The sequence below is a fragment of the Podarcis raffonei genome, chromosome 10 (genome assembly GCF_027172205.1).
Source record: "Podarcis raffonei isolate rPodRaf1 chromosome 10, rPodRaf1.pri, whole genome shotgun sequence".
Lineage (NCBI taxonomy): Eukaryota > Metazoa > Chordata > Lepidosauria > Squamata > Lacertidae > Podarcis > Podarcis raffonei.
In genome coordinates this window covers 77196618-77213981 of record NC_070611.1, presented here as the reverse complement: position 1 = coordinate 77213981, position 17364 = coordinate 77196618, and the positions used below count along the sequence as shown (strand labels likewise).

General features: G+C 44.0%; 2 protein-coding genes and 1 pseudogene across 7 annotated transcripts in view; 2 read left to right on the top strand and 1 right to left on the bottom strand.

The window, feature by feature from the left end:
• LOC128421739 (zinc finger protein 665-like) overlaps positions 1-17364 on the top strand; it is a 127350-nt gene that overhangs the window by 15266 nt on the left and 94720 nt on the right. The gene's annotated exons all lie outside the window — the stretch shown is intronic.
• LOC128421706 (zinc finger protein 883-like) overlaps positions 1-17364 on the bottom strand; it is a 268891-nt gene that overhangs the window by 216944 nt on the left and 34583 nt on the right. The window lies entirely within an intron of this gene.
• LOC128421733 (zinc finger protein 665-like) lies at positions 14556-16163 on the top strand (annotated as a pseudogene).

The window sequence follows — 17364 nt, the reverse complement described above, 5'->3', positions numbered from 1 at the left end:
CTTCACTGGACATCAGTGGGGAGAGCACAGGTCCTCCACTACCCACGCCCTCCCTGCGCAGAAGACTTCCGCGCAGTGAGAGGAGGAGGAGACGGGGAGTCAAACAGCTTCTATGCTGGAAGAGGTTTAAGAAACGCCCACAGACAGATTCCGCTAGCGACTGAGACAGCCACGCGGAGATGGGCTGTGCAGTCAGAACGGTTTAACAAGGTAATTTAGCCTAGAGAGGCGGCAGTTTACGCATGAGTAACTCATACCCATTACAGCAATCTGTCTGTCCCTGAAAGTTGCTCGTGCGCAGCAGCAGGCAGGCAGCATCATGAGCAAGACAGGAGAAGTGAAAGCCACGGAAGGGGCAGCTGGAGGGCAATCTCTGGTGGAGAGGAACCGAGAGTTGGAACAGCATGTGGCCCTTCTGACGGCACGGCTGGACGAAAGGCGGTCTCAGGATGCACAGGTCAGGCCCACCCCCATAGCAAGGAAGGTACCGGGACTGGTGCACAAGTTTGGAGATAGGCCTGAGGACTATAGTGTGTTCTGAACGGAAATAGAATACGCGTTGGAACTGCAGCACGATGATTTTGCAGACAATGGGGCGAGGGTTGCCTACATTGTGGGTCACCTGCAGGATGGGGCCAGAGAGTGGATCAGGCCCCTTATGGCGACGCAGAATGCCGCCATGCAGGACCTGAGGAAATTTTTCCAGGCAATGGACGCAATGTTTTCCAGTGATGTACAACAAAGTGTGACAAAACGGGAACTGATGAACTGTAAACAGGGAAACCAGTCAGTTAGAGACTACTGGTCACGCTTTGCAATGATAGTTCACCGTCTTGGGTGGCAGCTGGACTCTGAACCCATACAAATGTTATTTGAGGAGGGGTTGTCCCCAACAGTCAAGGATGAGCTTTTGCACGCACCCCGCCCACAGTCCATGGATCAGCTGACCAAGGCTGTGCTTGCGATTGGCGTACGCCAGGAAGCGCTGGCTCAGGAGAGGCGGGAAGGGAGAGAGCAGCGTTGCCATGACTACCGCATTCCTGAAATACCAAGGCAGCCTTCCCCGCAGGCCAATGGAGCCAATGGAAATAGATGGGGCGTGCGCGCGGGAAGTTTCAAGCGCGAGTGAAGGGCGCAAAAAGGAGGGAAAGGTTTTGAAAACCACCAAGAAGTGTTTCCTTTGCCAGCGGCCAGGACATTTTGCCAGGGCCTGCCCTCAAAGAAAGGCCTGGCAAGGAATGGTGGGAGCCGCAGGGGGTGAGGAGGAGGTGGAAAAGGCACAGGAACAGGGAAACGGGAACGGTTGGCTGCCACTCAGTGGGCACAGCAGCCAGGCCAGCAACCAGTAGAAGTGCCCCAACCAGACCCCCCTCCCAGGGCGGCTATAGCCATCGAAGTGGTGCTAGAACTCCTGAATGGGCACCCAGTCAAGGTGAAAGGGATGCTGGATTCAGGCAGCTCCTGTAATTTCTTCAGCAAAGACTTTGCATTAGAGCACCAGCTCCACTTATTGCCTTTGGATTTCCCCTTGCAAGTAACCACCATTGATGGCAGGGAGCTTCTAGGAGGGGAAGTGACACACCAGACCCCACCAATGAGAATGAGGGTGTCCAGGCACTCGGAGACCATCGCCTTTCACGTCACCTCACTAGCAGGGCCTCCTATAATATTAGGGATGAGCTGGCTAGCATAACATGATCCAGTGGTGGCGTGGCATCAGAGGACAGTCACCTTTGGGTCAGCCTACTGCCTGGAACACTGTCTAGGAGGGGAAACCCCAAGGAGGAGCGTAGCCAGGGTGGCTGGGATGGCGGTGGAGCGGAAGGGGGAGGTGCCGCCGCAATATGCTGATCTGCGGGAGGTCTTCAGCGAGAAGGAGGCAGATAGACTACCACCCCATAGGCCCTTTGACTGTCAAATCAACTTGCTCCCGGGGGCGCAGCTGCCGGTGGGTAAACTGTATGCCATGTCGGACAGGGAGACGAAGGAGTTGCGGGAGTTTATTGACAAGAATCTAAAAAGAGGCTTCATAAGAGAATCAAAGGCAGTGGGAGGCAGTCTGGTGTTCTTTGTGGACAAAAAGGACGCAAATAAACCCAGGCTCATTGTGGACTTTAGGGCCATCAATTTGGTGTCGGAGCCCGTGACCTTCCCAATGCCCAGGATCGACGACATTTTGACGAGAGTGAGGAAAGGAAATTTTTTTACCAAGCTGGACCTCAGGGGAGCGTACAACTTGATCAGGATGAGGGAGGGGGATGAATGGAAGACCACAATGTTCACACCCCTAGGGGCATTTGAGTACTTAGTTATGCCTTTTGGATTACAGTCAGGCTCCGCCTGTTTTCAAGCTTTCATGCACCACGTGTTGGGGTCTCTGCTTTACAAGAACTGCGTAGCCTTCTTGGACGACGTCTTGATTTATTCGGACAACGAGGAGCAACATGTCAGAGACGTCAGGGAAGTGTTACAACGATTGCAGAAGCACCAGTTGTGGGTCAAGCTAGAAAAATGTCAGTTTCACGCCAGAGAAGTCGAGTTTCTGGACTACAAGTTATCTGACAAAGGCCTAGCGATGGACCCAAGCAAGGTGCAAGCAGTGTTGAAGTGGAAGGCTCCCAAAACACGGAAGGACGTGCAAAGGTTCCTAGGGTTCAGCAACTTCTACAGGAAGTTCATCAAGAACTTCGCCCACTTGACAGCACCCATCACGGATTGTCTCAGTAGCAAAATGAAGTTTGTGTGGACAGAGGAAGCCCAGCAATCCTTTGAACAACTGAGGAAGGCGTTCGCGTCGGAAAAGCAACTCCTGCACGTAGATTTGGAGAAACCCATGAGGCTAGAGACCGACGCGTCCGACAGGGCCATAGGGGCGGTCCTCTTGCAGCCAGGGAGGAGCAAGCAGGAATGGAAACCGTGTGCCTTTTTCTCGAGGAAGCTGAGCAAGTCGGAGCAAAACTATACCGTGTATGATCGAGAACTGCTCGCGATCTATGCGGCCTTTCGTCGTTGGCGTCATCTACTGATAGGAGCGCAACACCAAATCCAGGTTTGCACCGATCACAAGAACTTAGAGTACTGGAGGACTGCACGAGTACTCAACCGGAGACAGATTCGATGGGCACAGGAGTTCTCCAAGTTTTCTTTCGAAATCCGGTATGTGCCAGGAGAGGAAAACGTAAGAGCAGACGCTCTCTCCCAGAAGCTGGAGTACTTGGAAGGAGAGGGGCTGCCGGAGACATGACACGTTATCCCCGAGGACCGATGGGTGTGTGGGGGAACCTTGGTGGGAAAACGAGAACTGGCTGGGCTTACCAAAAGTGATGTGTTCGCACAAACTAAAATCCGGGAACTCCGAAACGGAAGAGGGGCCCAAGAAGGGTTTGAGGAGAAGGAAGGGGTGCTGTACTATAAAGGGGCGCTGTATGTACCGGGGGAGACCCTGAGGGGAAAGGTACTCAAACAACTTCACGACAACCTCACAGCTGGGCACTTTGGACAGCACAAAACCATGATGCTGGTCACCAGGCAGTTCTGGTGGCCCAGGGTGAGGAAGGATGTACGGGAATATGTAAGGGGGTGCAACCGCTGCCAAAGGGCAAAGGGGGAGCGGGCTGCCCCCGCAGGTTTACTGGAACCCTTACCCACACCGGGAAAACCCTGGGAGGTGGTGTCCATTGATTTTATGACCGATTTGCCCAAGTCCCAGGGAAAGACAGCGGTCATGGTAGTGGTCAACTTACTGATGAAAATGTGCTATTTTATAGCTTGCTCACATGCGGTGACGGCAGAGGAGACAGCCCGGTTGTTTGTGGAGCACATTTTCAGGTTGCATGGCGCCCCCTTGAGGGTTATCTCCGACCGCGGGAAACAATTTACTTCCCAGTTCTGGAGGAAGCTCATGAGCTTGCTGCAAGTCGAGATGGGCTTCTCGACAGCGAGGCACCCAGAGACCAACGGGCAAGCGGAAAGAGCGAACAGTATACTCCAGCAATACCTACGCTGCTACGTCAGCGAGAGGCAGAACGATTGGGTAGAGAAACTAGCGCTGGCTGAATTTGCGTACAATAATGCTGAACACGTGTCCACGGGAATGAGCCCATTCATGGCCAATCATGGGTGTCATCCCAGGGCCTTCCCGGGGAGTGGGGAGGAAAACTGGAGCGTACCCGCGGCGGAGCAGTTTGTGGAAGAAATGGAGGCCCTGCACCAGCAACTTAAGATGAACTTGGAGTGGGCCAAGGAAGTTTACAAGAGGCAGGCAGACAAGCACCGCAGGGAAGGGGAGACCATACGGGTGGGGGACCGGGTGTGGTTGTCCACCCAAGGGTTACCCTTCAAAGGGGGGTGCAAGAAGTTGCAGCCCAGACGGCTGGGGCCATTTGAGGTAACACAGCAGGTAAATCCCATGGCATTTAAGCTCAAGTTGCCCGACAGCATGAAAATACACCCGGTGTTCCACAGGTCCCTACTCTCACCACACAGGGAGGGGCGGGAATTCCCGGGGCGAGAGGGAGAAGTCACCACACACCCGCAGGTAGAAGAAAGGGAACACCATCACTTGGCCATGGAAATACTCGATTCAAGGTGGCGAGGGCGCCAGGTGGAGTACTTGGTGGCTTGGGAAGGGGAACCCGGGTCAGAAAACACGTGGGTTCCCGTGGAAGCCATCGATGACAGATATCTGGTGGAGGTATTCCACCGCCAGTTCCCGGACAAGCCCAAATCCCTAGAGAGATTCTGGGAGGAGCAATTTGGAACCACAGATGACGAAGAGAGTTTTGAGGGGTTTTCTGACTCCGAGGGGGAGGGAGGAGAGGCTTTGGAGGAAGAAGAATCGGACTGGGAGGGCCACTCCATTGGCAGGAATCAGAGCGGGTGGGAAGCGGGTTTCGAATCCACTGAAGATGGTGACAGTTCCTTCCGGGGGTTCCCTGCCTCGTCGGCCGAAGAAGGGGACGAAATTGGTTCCACAGGTTGGGCCGGGGGTGGAGGGGGTCCTGGGGGGAGGTGGATGTCAGGGAACTGACATCAGAGTGAGAGGCGAAGGGGAGGCTCCCAGATGATGCTGGCGAAGGACGCAGCACCAGGGGGAAAAGCAGCTCGGTAGAGGGGGAAGGAAATCAGCACAACACCAGGGATAAAGGGGGGCAGATGGGGGAAGTGGAGAGAGAGCTCCAGGACTCTTCACTGGACATCAGTGGGGAGAGCACAGGTCCTCAGCTACCCACACCCTCCCTGCGCAGAAGACTCCCACGCAGTGAGAGGAGGAGGAGATGGGGAGTCAAACAGCTTCTATGCTGGAAGAGGTTTAAGAAACGCCCACAGACAGATTCTGCTAGCGACTGAGACAGCCACGCGGAGATGGGCTGTGCAGTCAGAACGGTTTAACAAGGCAATTTAGCCTAGAGAGACGGCAGTTTACACACGAGTAACTCATACCCATTACAGCTTCTAAACAAAGTAATCCATAAAGATCAAGCTGGCTTTTTACCGGGGAGACAGCTGAAAGATAATGTGAGAATGGTATTAGATATTATCGAATATTTAGAAAACAGAATTGATAAAAAAGCAGTGTTGATTTTCATCGACACGGAGAAAGCATTTGATAATGTCTCCTGGCGATTTATGAAAAAGAATTTTAAAATAATGGGAATAGGAGAGGAATTTATGAAGGGTGTAGAAGCAATATATCACAATCAAACAGCCAAACTCATTATAAATAATGTTTCGGAGATTTTTGATATCTCAAAAGGGACGAGACAGGGGTGTCCTCTATTCCCCCTGTTGTTTATAACTGTACTAGAGGTACTCAACAAGACCATGAGAGAAACTCCAGAAATTAAAGGGATTAAGGTTGGACATAAAGAATTTAAAATAAAAGCGTTTGCGGATGTTATAGTATTAACTTTGGAAGATCCAAAGAAAAGCTTAAAAGAGGCACTACAAAAAATAGAAGAATTTGGCAAAGTAGCAGGGTTTAAACTTAATAAGAACAAGACTGAAATGTTAGTGAAAAACATAAGCAAAGAAGAAACAGAAGAACTGCAACAAGAGACAGGAATCACAGCGGCTAACAAAGTCAAATATCTGGGAATATGGTTGACAGCAAAAAACATAAATCTATATAAAGATAACTATGACACCACATGGAGAGAAATTAAGAAAGACTTGGATATCTGGAATAGACTGAGACTCTCTTTTTTTAGGGAGAATATCAGTGATTAAAATGAATGTCTTACCTAGAATGCTATTCTTATTCCAAACAGTACCAGTGATCAAAGGGTTGAAACAATGTAAAGAATGGCAGAAAATATTGGCAAGATTTGTCTGGCAGGGAAAGAAACCAAGAATAAAAATGAAGATCTTAGTGGACAAAAAAGAAAGAGGCGGCTATTCCTTGCCAGACATGATTCTTTATTATGAAGCAGCTTGCTTAATATGGATAAGAGATTGGATAAAACTAGAGAATACGGACCTTCTAGATTTAGAAGGATTTGACAACAGGTACGGGTGGCACTCGTACCTGTGGTATGGTAAAGCAAAAGTCCACATATAACCCAAACATATATGATGTTTGGGTAAGAAATAAAAAAAATTTAGAAAAGAAAACCCCCTGGTGGATCTCACCAACTGACATATTAATTACAAAAAAACCTAATATGGAAGGAAAGAGAGCTACTTATGAAGAGTTTGTTATGAAAACGGAGCAGGGGATTAAGTTAAAGACGTATGAAGAAATAAAGAACCTATTGACAGGGTGGTTACAACACCACCAAGTTAATGAGATACTAAAAAAGGATAAAAAAAGGTTGGGATTTGAGGAAAAGAAATCAAAATTTCATATCGATATTATAGAAGGTAACAACAAACTTTTGTCCAAAATGTATGACTTATTACTGGACTGGTTTCCCTGGCAGACGAGGGAGGGGCATCCCTCGCAGAGGATTTGAATGCCTCTTTTGCCCGTTTTGAAGTAACATCTGCAGCAACACCTGCTGAGGCTTTACCACCACCACCACCACTCCCTGTGAAGGCTTTGCCATCATCACCACCATCACCATCATCAGTACAAAGGAATGTAGCAGTCTCTGTGGAAAAAGAAGAGATGAGGAAGGTGTTGAAGGGAATCAACCCAAGGAAGGCCACAGGGCCAGATGGGGTAGCTGGAAGGGTATTGAGAGACTGTGCAGATCAACTAGCAGGAGTTTTCACTGGGATTTTAAATCGATCCCTAGCCCAGGCTATTGTTCCATCCTGCCTAAAGTCCTCTATTATCGTTCCAATAGCAAAAAAACCTAACCCGGAAGATCTGAATGACTTTCGTCCAGTAGCACTCACACCTATAATCATGAAGTGCTTTGAAAAGCTGGTACGAAATCATGTCATTGCCTGCCTACCAGAGGGACTGGACACATTCCAGTTTGCTTATAAAACAAAAAGATCGACAGAGGACGCTGTGGCGATTGCCCTCCATGCCGTCCTTGCACATTTGGAGCAGCGGGGGGGGGGGTGTGTTATGCCAGACTGCTTTTTTTAGATTTCAGCTCGGCATTTAATACCATTCTACCACAGCGTCTGATGTCTAAACTGGAAGATCTGGGGCTTCCGTTATCACTTTGTGGGTGGATATTGGACTTTTTGTCAGACCGCTCCCAGAGGGTTCGGTTGGGCCCTTATACCTCTAAAATGCTTAAGACTAACATAGGAACACCACAGGGATGCGTACTCAGTCCGCTCCTTTATATTCTCTACACGTACGATTGTGTCGCTGCTCACCCTAGTAATAGGGTTGTCAAATTTGCAGATGACACAACCGTGATTGGGCTCATCCCTGAAAGGGAGGGTGAAACGGACTATAGAGATGAGGTGGAGCAGCTGACAGAGTGGTGCAGAGCTAACAACTTGCTCATAAATACAAGGAAGACAAAGGAGCTTGTGGTGGACTTCAGGAGACAGAAGAGCAATATCCAGCCACTTTTGATTGATGGGGTCTGTGTGGAGAGGGTAACAACGTTCAGATTTTTGGGCATTGAATTACAAGAGGATCTGTCCTGGAGTGTCAACACAAGGGGGCTTGTGAAGAAGGCGCAGCAGAGACTGTACTTTTTGAGAATTCTAAGGAAAAACCATCTTCCGCAGAAACTGCTGCTTGCCTTCTATCACTGTGCCATTGAGAGCGTGCTCACTTATGGCTTATGTGTGTGGTACGGAAGCTGTACTACCCAGGACAGGATGGGGTTGTGCAGAGTTGTTAAGGCAGCAGAGAGCATTGTTGGCTGCCCACTCTCCACCTTAGAGCAGATTTATGCCACAAGGTGCCATAGGAAGGCACTGGACATAGTAAAAGATCCATCGCATCCTGGTCACTGTCTCTTCGAGCTCCTGCCGTCGGGACGGAGATACAGGACGATGAAGACAAGAACGAGCCGTCTTAAGAACAGCTTCTTCTCCAGAGCGATCTCGGCCCTGAATGGGAAGCCTGCACTTTGAAAGTCATCTAATCTTCCTTGCTGTACTATACTGTATTGTTTTAATTAGTGTTTTTATGGAGCAGTCAAGTAATTTTGTTGTCCCCGAGAGGGGGTAATGACAATAAAGATATTATTATTAATTATTATTATTATTATTATTATTATTATTATTATTATTAGAAGCCATGATTAAGTGGGCCATGGATTTTGGATATAATATAGAATTAGAAGCGTGGCGTGAATTATGGAATGTCAATATGAAATTTATGGAAAATGAAATATGTGGGAAATGATATATAGGTGGTACCTCATGCCGGTAAAATTGGCAAAGATGTATAGAATAAAAAATAGGAAGTGTTGGAAGTGTGGTGAGGCAGAAGGAGACTTATATCATATCTGGTGGGTTTGTGGGAAAGTGAAGGGAGTCAATACATAATGAGCTTAAAAAAATCTTTAAGTACGCGGACTTCCTGTTGAGCGTGAACCTGTCCCAAGTGGGAATCTTCCCGGCTGGGAGATCCCGTGCTTTTTGAGGAAAAAAGGGGTGCTACAGGGTGCAGTAGCCCCCCAAAATACCCTCAGTGGAGAACATTGAGGGTCTGGTTCCCGGCAAGCCAATTTGCAAATCGCCTGGCCGTCAGGTAGCCCTGTAAGGGTGAAGAGTACGGCGGAGAGAGAAGCAGGCAGAGGGAAGCCATTAACTATCCTCTAAAAAGCGTAGCCCCGAACTTGCAAGGGAAGCGACCGACACTCAAGCTTAAGAAATTCGGACCTAATTGGGATAGAATTCGGAAGTTCAAGGCTAAAGGAAGGTTTCGGAGCAAAAAGAATTAAATGTGGAGTTCAGCTGTATCTGCAATTGAAAACAGACGCAGAACTGTCAGCAGAGCGGGAGCAAGCTGTGTGAGTAATGGCTAGCGGTCGTTGCCGCTTTCTCCTCTAAAACGTCTAAGCTAAGAAAATAGCTAAGAACTAGCAATAAGATAAAAAAGAAACAGAAAAGGAAGCAGAGGGACGTTTGACTGTTATTTTTGGCAACTCTTCGGTGTGTTGGTGGGGGAAAGAAAGAGACAAGATTAGAAGGAATTCTTAGTTTCACTTTTAATAAAGAACTGCGCAACTGGATGTAAGGACTTCCGTCGCCACTGTTACATTGCTATACTCTGGAAAAATACCAGCAACGTTTTTGGAGAAGTGAATATTTTAACGGATAAAAGGGGAAGTTTTATGCACTGTAATAGATTATAATAATCTGACTTTTGAAATTGAACAATGCCACAGGTTTTAAGGGTTGATGGTGAGCGTCAAAATTAACTTCTAAAAAAACACTGCCCCCCCACTACCCCTCCCCCCCTTCCTTCCCTTGTCGTTGGAGTATAACACCATTGCAGAAGCTTTGTAGAGTGGTTTTAACGAATGGATAAGGCTGGTAACTGATTGAGATCGTCCCTCAGAAGAATCCTGCTCTGGATATAATTTTTGTTTTTGTTTTTGTTTCCCTTTTTCTTTTCTTTTTTGTGGGACTTATTTTATGGTTTTCTGCTACTTCTTCTTTTACTTCCTTCCTTGGACTAATCTGGGATTGGAGAGTTTGAAGACTACATTGGATTATAATTGGAGTATAATTAAAATCTAAAATAACTGGCAATAACAAAACTGAGAAAATATATTATTTTTTACTTTTTTATGGTTTGGTCCTTTTCTTCCCCTGTTGCATTTTATTTTCGAAATGATGGATTGGAATTAGCCTAAGTGGTGGCAAGAAGATTTTCGTCTTTCTATCGTCTCTTCATTAATGAAAAGTTTTAAAACCTTGGCAAAAATTTGAAATTTGAGGACTGTGAATTAGTGAATTCTCCTAACAAAAAGGCTAAAAGTACAGTCACGATTATATTCTCTCTTTTGGGATTTTTTAAGATAATAAGAGCATCTCCATTGGGTTATATTTTATTTTTATATTATATTATTTATAACATGAGAAAAATAGAAAGATTTTTAAAAGAAAAAAAGGTGCAGAAGAACCTGACAGAAAAGAAAGAAAGGCTGAACGCCACTATAGAAATGGAAGAGATTAAAGAAGCCAAAAAAGAGTTGAAAAAAGGGAAAGCTCCAGGACCAGATGGATTTACAGCAAGTTATTATAAAGAAATGAGGCACATCCTGTCTTCACCGCTGAGAGAAGTCATGAACAATACTCTTCAGGATAGAGAAATGCCGGAGACGTGGAAAGAAGCTTTTATTACACTAATTCCGAAACAAAACTCTGATTTGACTCAAGTTAAAAATTACAGTCCTATCTCATTGCTAAATACAGACTACAAAATTTTTGCAAGTATCTTAGCGAAGAGGTTGAAAAAGATATTACAAGAAATTATTCATAAAGACCAGGCAGGTTTCCTTCCTGGCAGACAGATGAAAGATAATATAAGGAATATGATTAATTTGTTAGAATATCTGACAGCCAGGAATGAGAAACAAGCTGCTTTAATATTTGTGGATGCAGAAAAGGCCTTTGATAACATTTCTTGGGACTTTATGTTAAAAAATTTAGAATATATGGAAGTGGGGAAAGAATTCTTTAATGGAATAAAAGCGATATATACTGAACAAAGAGCGAAGCTTATTGTAAACAACATGACTACAGAAGAATTAAAAATATCAAAAGGTACGAGACAAGGATGCCCTCTCTCACCATTGTTATTCATAATGGTTCTGGAAATTTTCTTAAATTCAATAAGGGGAAATGAAGCAATAAAAGGTGTGTCAGTAGGCCAGAATCAGTATAAAGTAAATGCCTTTGCCGATGATCTTGAAATAACAGTGGAAGAACCGCTGGAAAGTACAAAAGTAGTTTTGGAAGAAGTTGAACAATTTGGTCAAGTGGCAGGGTTTATATTAAATAAGAAAAAAACCAAAATACTTACCAAAAATATGGAACAAGGTATGATAGAAACAATGCAACAACAAATAGGGATAGAAGTGGTGAAAAAAGTTAAATATTTGGGAATCTGGTTAACCCTTAAGAATCTTGATTTGTTTCAGAATAACTATGAGCCAGTGTGGAAGGGAATAAAGAAAGATCTAGAGGTGTGGGGTCGAATGAAGTTATCTTTTTGGGGGAGAATTTCAACGATTAAGATGAGCGTGCTGCCAAAGATGTTGTTTTTGTTTCAGACAATGCCAATAATCAAGGGGACAGTGATCTTTAAAGAATGGCAAAGAGCAATTTCAAGATATATCTGGCAGGGTAAGAAGCCAAGAATTCAGTTTAAGTTACTAACAGATGCGAAAGAAAGAGAAGGCTTCGCCCTGCCAGACTTGAAATTATATTATGAAGCTTCATGTCTCTGTTGGTTGAAGGAATGGATAAAGTTAAAAAATACTGATTTGTTAGATTTAGAAGGTTTTGATAACAGATTTGGCTGGCACCCATATTTATGGTGTGAGAAGAAAAAAAATCCATAAAGGTTTCGAAAACCACATCTTTAGAAGATCTCTCATAGAAATATGGGAGAGGTATAAAAGTTTATTAGAACCAAGAATTCCCCACTGGCTATCTCCGTTAGAAGTTATGAGTCTTAAGAAAGTCAATTTAAGGGGGAACTGGATTACATATAAAGAATTGATAGTAAAAGGAGGAAAATGGAAAATGAAACCTTATGAAGATGTGAAGGAGCATGTATATGATTGGTTGCATTATTATCAGGTTAATGAAATGTTTAAAAAGGATTTTAAAGAAAGAGGTTTTGATGAAAAAGAATCAAAATTTCAAATGGAAATAATAAATAATGAGTACAAAATTTTATCTAAAATGTATAAAATGTTGCTGGAATGGTATACAAAAGACGAGGAAGTTAAATCGGTTATGATACACTGGGCCAGAGATTTGGGTCATAATATACAGTTCAATGACTGGATAAAATTATGGAATGAAAATATAAAATTTACGGCATGCACTGCGTTAAAGGAAAATGTGATGAAAATGGTTTATAGATGGTATATTACACCCGTAAAATTGGCAAAAATGTATAAAACATGTAATAAGTGTTGGAAATGTAAAGAAAAAGAGGGAACATTTTACCATATGTGGTGGGATTGCAAGAAGGTGAAGGGTTTCTGGGAATTGATATATAATGAGTTGAAAAAGATGTTGAAATATACATTTGTTAAGAAACCAGAGGCTTTTCTTTTAGGAATAGTAGGAAATGAGATAAATAGAAAGGACTGTAAACTTTTCCAATACGCAGTAACTGCAGCAAGAATACTACTGGCTGGCCCAAAAATGGAAACAGGAACAACTACCGACGTTAGAAGAATGGAGAATGAAACTGATGGACTATGCAGAACTAGATAAACTAACGGGGAAGATCAGATACCTATGAGACCAAAAGTTTATTGAAGATTGGGGAAAATTTTCAGATTATTTGAAATGTATATGTGATGAGCAAACAACGCTAGTGGGATTTCAAGAAGCTCTGTGAATGTTTGAGGAATATTGTGTAGAAGAAAAATAAGAGGGTGAAGGTATATAAATTGCAATATAAAAATTAGGAAATGTGTAATTAAAAAATCGAATAATGGATGATTGTTAGAGAGGCTGAAGGAAGTCCAAAAGAGAAAATATGTGATAAATTTAGATTGGATATTATAAATGTATGCTGGAAAATCAATAAAAAATATTTATAATAAATAAATAAATAAGTACAAAAAAATATTTTCTAAAAAAACCTGAAGCCTTTTTATTGGGATTGAAAGGGAAGGAAATTAAAAAGAAGGATAAAAATCTTTTCTTGTACGCCATGACAGCAGCTAGAACTATGTTGGCCCAGAACTGGAAAACTGATACTCTACCTACAATCATGGAATGGCAGACCAAAATGATGAATTACGCAGAATTGGCTAGATTGTCGGGGAAAATACGGGACCAAGATGAAAAGAAATTTGTTGAAAATTGGAGTAAATATTTGGTATATGTAAGAGAAAATGGTAAAACTTTAAAGACACTGGCAGGGTTGGAGTAACTCTAACAGCATAAGACAAAATAGTATTAAATAGAATACGCGATGTTATAACTATATGATACTTACTGAAGAGATGAAGGGAAGTCTGAAGCTCGGCAGAGCTTAAGGTTTAGGTGGGTGGATAAATGTATGAGTGTATGTATTCTATGTGTATGTGTAATAATGAAAGTCAGTAAAAACTGATTAAAAAAAGAGAGAGAGATAGAGGTGGATGGAGGATTATGATGCCGAGGATGGGGAATGTCCAAAGGAACGATGAACCAGAAAAAAGGGGGACCTCTTCATGGACAGAGAGCAGCTGCCTTTCCTGTGAGGAAACAATTAATTTGGAAAGGCTGTATTCCAAGATCATGCTGCGCTATTAAAAATGAGTGAGGATTATGAAAGGTGGTGATGCATTACTATCATTTGACATCATTGCATCTTCATTTCCTAAAAACTGGGAACATGGGTAGGAGGCGGGGGAATATAGGAAATGTTGAAATAAGAAAAGCTGCTAATGGCATTTGATGTGTTCTCTTTCCCTTTGTTCTCTTCCTTGAAACCAAAATAGGATTGCCTTTCCGCCCATTCTGAAGAAGGTGATACAGAAGACAGTCAGAATTCTGGGAGATGGGGAACCTTTCGTTTCATTAGGAATAGCCATTAAAAAGTGTGAAATGTGGAATATGCTTCACTGAATGAGCACACATATCTCACATCAATAAACTCAAACAGGGGAGAAACCATTTAAATGTATGGAGTGTGGAAAGAGCTTCAGTCGAAGTGATGAACTTGGAATACATCAACAGACTCACACAGGGCAGAAATTATTTAAATGCAGGGAGTGTGGGAAGAACTTCAGTCATAGGGGAAACTTAACTTTACATCAACGGACTCACACAGGGGAGAACCCATTTAAATGCCTGGAGTGCGGAAAGAGCTTTAGTGAGAATGGAACACTTAGAAGACATCAACAAACTCACACAGGGGAGAAAACATTTAAATGTATCGAGCGTGGAAAGAGCTTCAATTCCAAGGCAACCCTTAGATCACATCAACAAACTCACACAAGGGAGAAACCATTTAAATGTATGGAGTGTGGAAAGAGCTTCAGTCAGAATAGATATGTTAAAATGCACCAGAGGATTCACACAGGGGAGAAACCATATAAATGTATCGAGTGTCAAAAGAGTTTTAGTGATAGTGGAAGCCTTAGAAGACATCAACGGACTCACACAGGGGAGAAACCATTTAAATGCATGGAATGTGGAAAGAGCTTCATTTTCAATGCAACCCTTAGAAGACATCAACAAACTCACACAGGGGAGAAACCATTTAAATGCATGGAATGTGGAAAGAGCTTCAGTTTCAATGCAACCCTTAGAAGACATCAACTGGCTGACACAGGGGAAAAACCATTTAAATGCATTGAGTGCGGAAAGTGCTTCAGTCAGAATAGAAACCTTAAAACACATCTACAGATTCACACAGGGGAGAAACCATATAAATGTTTGGAGTGTGGAAAGAGCTTCAGTTTCAATGGAAAACTTAGAAGACATCAACAGACTCACACGGGGGAGAAACCATTTAAATGCCTGGAGTGCGGAAAGAGCTTCAGTCAGAATGGAAGCCTTAAAACACATCTACAGATTCACACAGGGGAGAAACCATATAAATGTTTGGAGTGTGGAAAGAGCTTCAGTTTCAATGGAAACTTTAGAACACATCAACAGACTCACACGGGGGAGAAACCATTTAAATGTATGGAGTGCGGAAAGAGCTTTCGTGATAATGGAAAACTTAGAAGACATCAACAGACTCACACAGGGGAGAAACCATTTAAATGCCTGGAGTGCGGAAAGAGCTTCAGTCAGAATGGAAGCCTTAAAACACATCTACAGATTCACACAGGGGAGAAACCATATAAATGTTTGGAGTGTGGAAAGAGCTTCAGTTTCAATGGAAACTTTAGAACACATCAACAGACTCACACGGGGGAGAAACCATTTAAATGTATGGAGTGCGGAAAGAGCTTTAGTGATAATGGAAAACTTAGAAGACATCAACAGACTCACACAGGAGAGAAACCATTTAAATGTATGGAGTGTGGAAAGAGCTTCAGTTTTAATGCAGCCCTTCAAAGCCATCAACGGACTCACACAGGGGAGAAACCATTTAAATGTATGGAGTGTGGAAGGAGCTTCAGTCGGAGTGGACAGCTCAATATACATCAACCGATTCACACAGGGGAGAAACCATTTAAATGTTTGGAGTGCGGAAAGAGCTTTAATGATAATGGAACACTTAGAAGACATCAACGGACTCACACAGGGGAGAAACCATATAAATGCATGGAGTGTGGAAAGAGCTTCAGTCAGAATGGAAATCTTAGAAAACATCAGCAGACACACAGGGCAGAAACCATTTAAATGTATGGACTGTGGAAGCAGCTTCAGTCAGAGAGGAACCCTTGATTTATGTCAACAAACTCACACAAAAGACAAACCTTATAAATATGAGGAAAGTAGATAGAGGTTCAGTCCTAGTGGAAATTCTACATCAACAGACTCACGTACAGGAAGAACTTTAGGAGTTGAAACCCTTCAAACCATCAACAACCTCAAAGAGAAGAAGCAGTTTAAATGAAAAGATTGCAAAAAGTGCTTTATTTATAAAGTAGTGTTTATCTGGATTTCTGGTGGTCAGTGAGGATTAGGGCCAGGCGATATATTGTTCCAAACTGGTTTCTAGACCACGTCATGATAACCTTTCAAAAACAATTGATACGGCAACATACCAAGAATCACAGTGTGTGTTTCTGGGATGCCCATTTGCCTGGAAGCTTTTCTTCGTGAAGCCCCTGCAGATGCCGAGTTGCTGACTTCCCTCCCAGACGACAGGAAGCGACACACACACCTCCATTGCCCTGTGTCGTTCCAGCCTCTTTCCTCCCTTGCTCCCTTCTGCCGGTTTGTGTGCCTGACTTAGGTATCCTATGTGCTGTATGATTTTACTGCTGAAACTGGATTTGCTCTCAGGCGCTAAGTTTTGTGCCTCACTGGGGACCCAGTGAGAACTGTATGCTTTGAAAGCTCAGTAAACTATTACTGAAGAAATTCTGCTGCTTCCCTGTGTGTTTTTGACCTCAGTGTGGGAATTGATCTACACGTGGCCCCTACTCTCCTCCTGCCCTGGAGTTGCTTTACTCAAGCATGCAAGACGGGTGCGTCTGTGTGCACTCAAAAGCAAATAAAGTAGGAGTCGCCTTTCTATGAGAGTACAGTGGTACCTTGGGTTACAGACGCTTCAGGTTACAGACGCTTCAGGTTACAGACACTTCAGGTTACAGACTCTACTAACCCAGAAATAGTACTTTGGGTTAAGAACTTTGCTTCAGGATGAGAACAGAAATCGCACGGCGGCAGCAGGAGGCCCCATTAGCTAAAGTGGTGTCTAGGTTAAGAACAGTTTCAGGTCAAGAACAGACTTCCGGAAGGGATTAAGTTCTTAACCTGAGGTACCACTGTAATGTGTTTTCAACTGTTTTATTGGTTTTTTTAAATTTTGTAATCTCCTCTAGGAGATTTGGATTACAGACAGGGAACTAACAGTAATGATGATGATGATGATGATGATGAAGAAGAAGAAGTTACATTGCTTAACATGCCCCCTCCCCAGTCATGAATACTTGAGGGCTCTCCTGGGTCCATCATGGTTGCTTGAGGCCCATGTCCAGCTCAGGCTACTTCCCCACCCCACAGACCTTTTGGAACAGAGAGGACATGGCCCTGGTCTTCCCTGCTCTGCACCAGATGGGATGGTTGCAACGCTCTCTGTGTGGAACTGCCTTGAAGGCAACTCGGGAACTGGCCCAAAATGCAGCAGCC